Here is an 11,228-nt window from a genome sequence, read left to right on the forward strand (position 1 = left end):
CTTAAGCACCATATACTAGAGTTGAATTTGCATATCTGTTTATCGCTTTATGTAAATGAATGTGGCCATTTGTATAAGCCTCTTTGGCATTTTTACCCAGCTCCTTCTTAGTGTCTGTGTTGGCTTCTGCATCAGCAGAAATCTTTTAAAAGGGTTGTTATTTATGTAAAAAGTGTTAACAGGAAAATGAGAGAAAATAAAGCAGCTGAGGATACAAATGTGCTGGTTGGGAGTGATATTCAAGATATATTATGAAGTGTGAAAAAGCAGGTTGCTGAACCATGTATATAGTGTGTTCCCCTTTGTGTACAAAAGGGTGTGTTTGTTTAACCTCTCTTATTTCTGTATGTGTATGTATCTTTGTATGCATATATACATGTATTTGTGTGTGAATAGACTTTGAAAAAATATAGAATAAACTTCATGGTGGTTGCCATTGGGCACAGGAGTATAGGATTGGGGTTTGGGATAGGAGCAAAACTTCCTTGTATATTTGAATTTTTCAAATCATGCACATATATTATTTTTATAATTAAAATATTTTAATATGCATAAATCAACATTATTTAAAGTTGTCACTAAGCCCCTCCACAATGTTAAACAAAGTTAAAATCTTTGTATGCTTATTCATGAATGATGATGAATCTAAAGTATGTAGTATTAAACTTGATGTTGAATTCATAAAGACTTTTTCTGTCAAACACCAGTTCTTTCATTAACATAATGAATTATAACAGCACTGTGTTTCTCCATTTGCCATTTTTTCAGACTGATGACAAACTGATTGCAGATGAATGAAAGTAATTTTCTGAATAATCACCCCGTTTTATCTCGTATTCAAAGCACTAACACACAAACACCTCAATTAGGGACTTCAAATGTAACAATTGTCACCCCTCCCTGTTCTCACTTAATATTGGGTATTATTTAATGGATCACTGTATTCTTTCTGAGTGAACCCAGAGTTGATCTCAGAATTATCATGCAGCATGCATTCCAGAAGGTAATACGCATCAACTTGGACTGTCATAGGAGACCTATTTGCCATTGCACTCCTGGATTTTTTTTTTTTTAACTCTTGAGCCTAGATTAAAAATAGTTTTGGCTGGGCATGGTGGCTCATGCCTGTAATCCCAGCACTTTGGAAGGCCAAGGTAGGTGGATCACTTGAGGCCAGACTAGCCAACACAGTGAAACCCTGTCTCTACTAAAAATACAAAAAAATTAGCTGGGCATTCTGGTGCACATCTGTAATCCCAGCTACTCAGGAGGCTGAGGCATGAGAATCACTTGAACCCAGGAGGTGGAGGTTGCAGTGCACTCCAGCCTAGGCGGCAGAGTGAGACTCTGTCTCAAAGAAAAGAAACATAACAAAACCCCACATACAAAAAACCCCCACAAAACTACTGAGCTATTTTAAAATTTAAGTTGTTACACTAAAAGCAGAGATATAAGTGCAGAAATGGTTTTTCAAAAACATTGTACCATTATTTTAATACAATACTCATTTACATAATTAATGTAAAATATTGTAATGTGGCATGTTATCTTTACAGCACAATCACTACATTATATCATTTATTCCTTAGAACTAACATATGAGCCGTAATCAGGACTTGTCTAGTTATTTCAATTCTGTTGAGTAAATATTTCACCTAGACAGTAGTTTAGCATAATAATTGGCCCTAAACAAATATGTGCTTAAATGCCATCTTGGCAAATATTTATTATTTAAGTTCCTTCCTGACCTCATTTGAGAGAATTATAATGTATTAATATAATATGTTGAGAATGGAATATGTGTTCATGTGAGTGCATGTGCACACATCATATATATATATATATATGATGGAAGAGCATTCCAGACATATCTTTTAGAATATAAGGTTGTGGGAAAAGAAAGATGCTAAACGCCTCTGACATAAAGAAGAGGAGAAAAGTGGAAACATTTTTCTTAAATCAAGATTTTAAAAAATAATTACGTTTGTGAGAGAAGTAGAAAACAATCTATCATACGCTGCTTTTGGTAGGTGTATAAGTTTGTACAACCTACTAAATGTAAATCTGACAGTATACATCAAAGTCTTAGGATGCTTGGCAGTCCATCAAGGAATCTATTCTATGTTACACACTCAGGGTGTACTATATTATTTATTGCAGAACAGAGAGAAATTAGATATACATTGCTAGTTAATTGATTAAATAAATTATGATACCCTCAAAATTGAGTAATATGACATTAAACACCACAAATTTCAAACTATATTTAAGAAGATACAAATGATTCTATATTATTACTTTTACTTTCAGGAAGGTGTTTGTTTGCCTGATGCATCTCCATGTATCAAGTGAGTAATCTAATATTGAAGAAAATTAAAGTTTCCCACAAAGTCCCCCTTCTAGCAGAATGTGCTCACACCTTTTGACCAGAAATGACCACATTTAGTTTCAAAAGAGGCTTGAGGAAATTGAATCTTTCTCTCTCTCTCTCTGTCTCTCTCTCTCTCCTTTCTTTCTTTTTCTTTTTTTCTTTTTTTTCTTTTTGTTTTTTTAAAAGGTCTTTGTCACCCAGAAAGGAGTATGCAGTGGTGGGATTCAATCTTAGCTCACTGCAATCTCCACCTCCCAGGCTGAAGCGATCCTCCCACCTTACCCTTCAAGTATCTGGGACTACAGGTGCATACCACCAAGCTAATTTTATTTTATTTTTTTGAAGAGACGGGGTTTTTGCATTTTCCCGGCTGGTCTCAAACTCCCGGGCTCAAGTGATCTGCCCACCTTGGCCTCCCAAAGTGCTGTGATTAAAGATGTGAGCCACCACACCTGGCCAAATCTTTAACTTGTTAACCTTTATAGTAAAGGAAGGAAAGAGACAAGGGTGTGGTGGCTCACACCTATAATCCCAGCACTTTGGGAGGCTGAGGTGGGCAGATTGCCTGAGCTCAGGAGTTAACGACCAGCCTGGGCAACACAATGAAACCCTGTCTCTACTAAAAATATATGTACAAAAAATTAGCCAGGCGTGGTGGTGTGTGCCTGTAGTCCCAGCTACCCAGACGCTGAGGCAAGATAATTGCTTGAACCTGGGAGGCAGAGGTTGCAGTAAGCTGAGATAGTGCCACTGTACTCCAGCCTGGGTGACAGAGTGAGACTCTGTCTCAAAAAAAAAAAAAAAAAAGAAAAATGGATGTTGTACAAACCAACCTATAGCATCTAAAATAATTACTAAATAAAAAACAGGTTACAAAACTATATGCACATTATGATTTTAATTTAAATATAGATATTGTATATATACACAAATACATATATTGAATAATGCATATTATCATTATGTGGACAGTGGTTCTTCCAGGATCGTAGGTTTAAACGTAAGTTTTATGTTTTTCTAAATGGTTTGTATGTTTTCATGAATCAATTTTTTTTAAATAATAACATTTCTGATATGGCCAAGTGGATTCCTACTGGGCCTGGCCCTCCCACAGATAATTATAAACTGTGGACAAAACACACACACACACACACACACAATGATACAGTGCCACAGAAGAATGAAGAAAAGCAGGCCTATTATGTGAAGAGTTGAATCTTGGAAGAAAGAAATGGCAAAGAGTTAGATCACATTTTTTATGGCTGTTTGCCCGAAGATAGGCTAAATTTAGTATAACAAAGGGAGATAATTTGATAGAAAAATCTTTTTGACATGAAAAACCATAGGAAAAAGTTAAGGGCAACCACAGTCACTGGATATTGAGGGAAGAGTCTCAGAAAAGAGGAACTCAAAAGAGTGGACAACCCAAATTCTGTGCATAAACTACCCAAGTCTCTGTATGACACCTGAACTATGCAGGCATAGTTTACACTAAGGACAAAAGAATTGAGTTTTCATTTGTGCTGCTGGCCTAGAGATAGCATTTGAAGTTTGAGTTCAATCAAGTTCGTTATTTAATAAAACAAAAACATTAGCACTCTGCAGAGGAGCATAACACAGTCCAAAATCTCCACATCTTAACCATTCATGTTATGTAGAATAAAATTTTTTAAAAATTACCTGATATTCAAAGAATTAAGAACATGTGAACCCCCGTTTCAAGAAAATAGGCAATCAACCTAGGTGATGGAATGAGCATATGAGAATATTAAGGTAGATATTTTAACTATGCTTAATGAATTAAAAAGAAAATATTCTCACAAATACAGTTTTTTCAAAGCTCCACAAAACGAATAGAAACTCCAAAGAAATACAAATGAAAATTCTAGAACTGTTAATCCACTGTCTGAAATTAAAAGTTCACCGAATAACTTTGCCCGCAGAATAGAAATGACAGGGGAGCCACTTATCTTGAAATAGATCAGTAGAAATTACCCAAACAAGTGAGGGGAAAATGACTGAGAAGAAATGGACAGAACCTCAGTGACCTTTGGGACAATAACAGAATGGCTTACATAAGTGTAATTGAAATGAAAGAATAGGACTCACAAAACCACGAGCTAAATAAACTTCTCTTTATACGAAGTTCTTTTCTTTCTATATACCTAATCTCAGACATTCTTTAACAGCAACACAAAAAGTAGTAAGACAAACTCCATCTCAACACTTGCCTCCAGGGAACTCAAACACAATTATTGTGGTTATTTTCAAGCTGGTCATCATCTTGCTGGACTTCTAAAATGGAATTCAGTGAGATATTCTTGTGAATCTTTGTACTCTTATATTTTGGAATAAAACTTATGAAGAAATGACCTGTTGTAGGGTTAAATTTTTATTCAAGCCTGGTATCCCAATGTGAATGAAACAACGAGGGCAAATGGACTTGAGGGAGAAAATGTAGTAAAAAGAGGGGGGAAAAGTGACAACAGTGATTTTAAAATGGTTTTGCTGTTTAAAAATATGAGTGTGAACCTGGGATAGAAGATGAAATAAACACAAGGAGAAGTGAACAGGGAATAGATGGAGTTAAAACAGCTTATGATTGCAGTTGACACTTTTTGAGGTTTCTCATCAGTCCAAGCTGCCCAGTTCTGATAACCCCCAAGCTGGCCATAGTATATTGCTCCTGCAGCCTATGCTATATTACCCCGATTCTCCATGGGCACAGTTGGAGACAAATCTGTCTCAAACCAAGATGTCCAACAAGATTCTCTCTTCTAACAAATTTGACTTCAGTTAGTCTCCACTTGGTGCTTAAATTTAGAAATTATATAAAGCAGGTACTAGTAAAGCCATATTTTCTCTATGTAAACAGAAAGCTCATCAGGTCAAAGAATGAAACATTCCACACACAGAGAAGCAGAGACATAAGAACTGTGTCTTGAAAAGATCATTTGCAAAATTCCAATTCCCAATGGCTTCTAGTTCCTTCCTAGTCCTAGTTCTAGTCCCTGATGAGGACTGGCTGAACTATCTTTCCCTTAGCTTATAAGCGATATACCCATGTCCTTATCACAAATCCCTGTATTTACTTAAGCTATCTAAAGTACACTTTTGTTATTATATCCAAAAGAGCCAGAAAAAGAAAAGAAAAATAAAGTGAGTCCACCAAGAAGTACCAAAGAACTGACAGGTGGCTGAGAGAATAAATAGGAAAAGTTATCCCCTTTCTACAGTGAATTTTTCTTGTAGTGCTTTAGATCTTTTCCTGCTGACATCTTTTCTTTTCCACTGCTACCACTGAAATAATCCCCAAAAGGGATCATTACATGATGGAAGGCATCATAAGACAGAAGGGCAAGCAGAGAGAGAGAGACAAACAAAATCAAAACAAAGGCAAACAAAATCCCAATGGCATTTTTTACAGAAGAGAAACCTAAAATTCATTTGGAATCACAAAAGACTCAACCAAAGAAAATTTGATCCAGACTAACAAGGCTGACGCTAATTTCTAACATTTTCTAATTTTAAAATATATTACAAATATATTACAAAGCTACATTAAAACAGTATATGACTAGCATAAAAACAGACATCTAGACTAATGGAACAGAATAGAGAGCTCAGAAATAAACCCACAATGAAGAAAAGATAGTTCTTCAATAAATGTTGTTGGAAAAATTGGATGGCCACATGAATTAAACTGAATCCTTATGTTACACTACATGCAAACATAAACTCAAAATGGATTAAAGACTTAAACATAAAACTTGAAGCAATAAAACTCTTAGAATAAAACAGAGGAAAATATTCTAGACATTGTGCTGGCCAATGATTTATTGGATATGACACCAAAGTGGGATTACACCAAGTGTGATTACATCAAACTAAAAACCTCCTGCACAGCAAGGAACAACAAAATTAAAAGGCAAGCAATAGAATTGGAGAAAATATTTTCAGACCGTATATCTGATAAGAGGTTAATATCCAGAAGGTTAATATTTTCCTGACAAAGAAATTCCTACACATCAATGGCAAAAAACAACCCAATTAAAATTGGGTGAAGTATCTGCATAGGCATTTTTCAAAAGAAGACATACAAATGGCCAACAGGTATATGAACAGTTGTTCAGCATCACTAGTAATCAGGGAAATGCAAATCAAAACCACAATGACGTATCACCATGCTTTGTTAAAATAGCTATTATAAAAATAAATAATCACAGATGATATAGAGAAACAAAAACCCTTGTGTACTATTAGTAGGAATGTAAATTGGTCCAGCCACTATGGAAATCAGTATAAATGTTCCTCTAAATATAGAATTACCTTTTGATCCAGCAATCTCACTTTTGGGTGTATATCCAAAGGAATGGAAATCTGGATCTCAAAGAGATATCTGCACTTCCATGTTTATTGCAGCAGTATTCACAAAAGCCAAGACACGGAAACATCTTAAATATCTATTGGTGGACAAGTAGATAAAGAAAATGTGATATATACATATAACAGAATATCATTCAGCCTTATTAATGAAATCCTGTCATTTATGACACCATGGATGAAACTGGAGGATATTATGCTAAATGAAATAAGGTAGGCACAGAAAGACAAATATTGAATGATCTCACATGTGGAATCAAAAATAGGGAAATACATAGAAACAGAAAGTAAAATGGTAGAGGGGCTGAGTGTAGGAGAAATGGGCAGGTTTTGGTCAAAGATTACAAAGGTTCAGTATTTATATATGCAAAATAAATAAGATCTGGAAGTCTGTTGTACCATAAAGAGCCTACGATTGACAATAGCATATTATGTACTTAAAAATTTTTCAAAGAGGGTAGATCTTACATTAAGTGTTCTTACCACAAAAGCCGGGGGAAGACTAAATGGCTGGAAACTTTTGGAGGTGATAGGTGAATTTATGGGATTGCTGTCATGATGGCTTTGTGTTTCCACAGGGATATACTTATCTCCAAACACATCAAGTTGTATATATTAACTGTGTACAATTTTTGTATATCAATCATAGCTCAGTGTAGGGTCATAGCCCTACAGGGTCATGGGGTGTCCCCTATGCTGTGCTGGGGCACTGGATCGGAGAAGTAGAAACGAGACCCAGAAGGACTGGAAAAGACAACTGGGCTCAGGTGGTGACGCCACTAACAAGCGGAGACAGGTGAGGCCCCGAACATCCAAACGCCTCTGAATTTATTAGGTATGGGTCGGGGGAAGGGTAGTGAGTGAGGTCATCTTTAAGGACAGTACTAGGGTCAAGACATTCACGTGAGTGATAAACAAGGGGTCCACCCCCATTAGGTCACCTAGGCTAAGAGATGGGCAGCATGCAGCAAGGGGTCCACCCCCTGTTAGGTCACTGAGGCAAGGAGGTAGGCCATGCACAGTGAAGAGGGTGCAGTGTGCAATGTCTCTATCTAGGGGCAGGCTACTTCTAAGAAATTCTATAAGGAGGATGCTTTGAGCAGCAACAGAGCTGACAAGGTCCAGAGCCACCTGCTGGCAGCTTCCAGTGATTTCTATAGGAGGATGATCTGAATCAACACAGTAGCTAGAGAGCTGACAAGTTATACAGTCACCAAGGTGTGATTATACCAGAGGGGTTTTAAGCCCTAGGAGGCTCGCGGGATTGCCTGTCTGAGGGCAGCCTTCCACAAGAACTGGATGCAAGGTACTACAACTCCTTTTTCAGGAGGAGAGGCTCTTGCTCCGTCTGCCACACAGTGGGTATCTTTACAATACTGAACACTGCCACCTGGGCCATATTCTTGTCCTGGTATAACTGTTTTTCCCTTAAATCATGCTCTGCACTGTTTCTGCTCTAGACAGCCCTCCGACTATAAGCAAGATATGCTTATATATGTATAGCTGTTTATCCCTTAATTCATGCTCTGTACCATGTCTGCTCTAGGCATTCCTCCGACTATGAACTAAGATGAAATTATATATGTGTATATATATATGAAAATAACTGAGTAGTAAGATATTCTGCAGACACTAATTATTCTGACTATAAAACATGATTGTATATAAAGAATTATATAAAGGAAATAACTGAGTAATAACACTATAAACTAAGATATTCTTCAGGAACTAATTGTGCTGGGGATCTGCTTAGCTCTCCTTCCTCAGTGTCCAAATGGGGGGTTACCCACACTCAATAAGGCAATTTTTTAAAGTATGTATAGTTTTATACTTGAGAATATGTAATTATACATAATTTCTATATATATGCACAGAAATTACATATTTAAATATATAATAGTGAGTATCTTGGAGTGAACTTTTATCTGACTTTAATTTTGTTCTTTTTCTCTATCTATCTGCGTTTGTTTAGGAAAAAAGTTAGATATGCATATTCCCTCTTAATTGAACTAATTTCTTGGAGGTTTTTGTCAAAAATAGATACGGAGGAGGGAACAGATTAATCTACAAAGATGTTCATCAGTATACTATTTTTGGCACCACTAAAGTGATCATAACCTGGTACCACTAAAGTGATCATAACCTAAGTCCCTAACAGAAAGAAAAAAGCTAGAAAAAAAATTTACCTCAAAAGTATGACCTCATTCTTGGATAAATCTCTCTGGTGCTCGCTGGAGCTCTCTCTGTCCCCTGTCTCTGCCCGTACCCCCCCCTTCTACCCCACCCCTCAACACACACTCTTAACAAAAATGCTAGCTATAAATCAAATGCTAAAAAATATTAATCACTGCGTTAATAAATATTTCTGCAATGAATCCATCTGGGTAGTTTGGTTTTTTATCTGTTGAATAAAGGGTTATTTATAAACCATCTATTAATGCAGTGAATAGGTATTACTTTTGTGTCGGGGGTGTTGTTAACGAAAACTTTGTACCTCTTTGGATTTACAGTTGTTTATAGAAAATAAAAAAAAATCTTTTTCTTTTTCTTCTTAACAACGATGGAAAGTGACGCACGTTCACAATCCGCAAAGCATTAGAAAAACACGGGCGGAAGACGCAGCTCGCGGGCGCCCTTTGCGAAGATGCCGGGAAACGTAGTTTCTGGCTGCCGCGTGCGCAGGCTCGGGAACCGCATCGCCCGACCGTGCTGTTTATTTTTCCGTGGAGCTTGTTCTTTCCTGACCCTTGCACTTGTGTGGGAAGTAGGGTGAGAGGTCCGCTTCAAACAAAACCATTCTGGGCTGTTGGGAGAGGCCAGAGAATGCATTGGCCGGGCTCGGGGGCGGGGGCGGGGGCGGGGGCGGGGGCGGGGTTGGAGGAAAGGCGGAGATTAGGTCGGGCTGGGTATTTGGTTCGCGTTGCAGTGGATGGGTGGTCGTGACCTGGGCCAGCATCCCGCTTCGAGGTTGGGAGGAGGCAAAGCCCTGTCTGCACATCCCAGCCTTAGCGATCGGAGGATTGGGTTCTCTTCTGAGTTGGAGGGTCGCGAGAACAGAGCTCAGAGCTTTTGGGTCTTGCTTTGACTGTGGTGGGGGGTAGTTTATCTGGGGAGGCGTAGCCACCCCAGACCTTGGTGGTAGACCTGGGAATTGCAAGAAAAATGTGATACAGGTATTTAGTGCCAACTAGAATTTAGGTTTCCCAACATCCAGTACTTGCCCTTTCCTCAGAAACTCACCTCCTTTCTAGAGGTAGTTTGTTTCGTTTTGTTGGTAAATTTCTGAAGCCTCTTCTGTAAAGAACTGCGGAACGGATTCCCTACTTTCTGCGGGCAATGAAGAGCAATTGTTTGTTCTTTGAGATGGCATTTGTGAATGCACTTCGAAAAATTGTATATGCTTTACAAGTGTTATTATTAACAAACAAAGAGGAGGCTGATGTATTCCGTGTCATCATGATGGGAGGATAAATTTAGCCTTGTGTCTGGTTTGTGAGATTGGACCAGTGACCTGAGACAGGAATGTCAGTGGCCTTTCCCTTTGTACTCTGCAGGGAAAGAATCTATTTGTTCCTAGACTCATTCTGACATTTTTATAGAGGGTGTGGGTTACATCCAGGTAGTCAGACAGGCTTCCCATAAAGACAATACTGATTTCTCAAGGCCCCTTTCCTTTTTCAGCTCTGCTTTCTCAGGTCTGTACTTGCATAGATGAGATGGCATCAAGAAGAAAGACCTGACCACTGACTGGTCCCTGAGTACATGGTCTTTGGTGAGCAAAACTCTTCAAGGCATTTGTACCTTAAGCTGAGTTTAATTTCTAAAGTTCCACCTTGCAGTGTGGAAAAATCACATGCAATTAAATGTCCCTTGAGAATCTCTTCTATTGTTCATTATTTGCTTTTAACTTTTCTTTATAATTGACAAATAAAAATTGTATATATTTATCATGTGTAACATGTTGTTTTGAAACATGTATACATAGTAGAATGGCCAAATCACGCTAATTAACATGCATCACCTCACATACTTTTCATGTTTTTTGTGTGGTGAAAGCACTTAAACTACTCTCATAGCAATTTTCAAGAATACAATATATTGTTATGAACAATAGTTTGTAATGTATATGTACATGTAATGTGCATACAACCATGCAATAATATACATATATAAATATATCCCAAATATGTTCTGTAAACATGAAAATAACTCAGCATGGCAAGACGCTCACTTATGAGAGGACTGTAAGAACCGAGACTGAGGAAACAGGAGATTCTCCCATCTCACTCTTACCTTCAGATGACATATACTTTCTTGAGCCTGTTGGGCAGATTTGTACAAGTAAAATATACACGTGTCTGTCATGCAGCTCTGCTGTATTTTTTCTTTCCTGAAATATCACTTCTGTCCAGAGGGAATTGAGATTTTCTTTCTTTCACTCACTCAATGAATAAATATTCATTGAGGGCCTACG

Source organism: Aotus nancymaae, unplaced genomic scaffold (genome assembly GCF_030222135.1).
Source record: "Aotus nancymaae isolate 86718 unplaced genomic scaffold, 86718_ANA_hifiasm-v0.15.2.pri h1tg000003l, whole genome shotgun sequence".
Lineage (NCBI taxonomy): Eukaryota > Metazoa > Chordata > Mammalia > Primates > Aotidae > Aotus > Aotus nancymaae.